We start from the raw sequence: 224 nt of genomic DNA on the forward strand, positions 1-224 counted from the left end.
CTCTTCCATCTCCTTCAACTTCTGTGTCTCAAACTTGGAAACACGATGTCTTTCCGAGCTTCCACGGACCAGATGTCCGAAGAACCTTTCTTAGTCATATCCTTGTAGTGTTCAAGCTAAAGGGAATCGACCCATTCATTGATAATGATATACAAAGGAGCAAGTCTATCGGTCCTGCGCTCATAGAAGCTATAAGAGGATCAAAGATCGCGATCGTCTTGCTC

Source organism: Capsella rubella, unplaced genomic scaffold (genome assembly GCF_000375325.1).
Source record: "Capsella rubella cultivar Monte Gargano unplaced genomic scaffold, Caprub1_0 scaffold_5, whole genome shotgun sequence".
NCBI classification, from domain to species: Eukaryota; Viridiplantae; Streptophyta; class Magnoliopsida; order Brassicales; family Brassicaceae; genus Capsella; species Capsella rubella.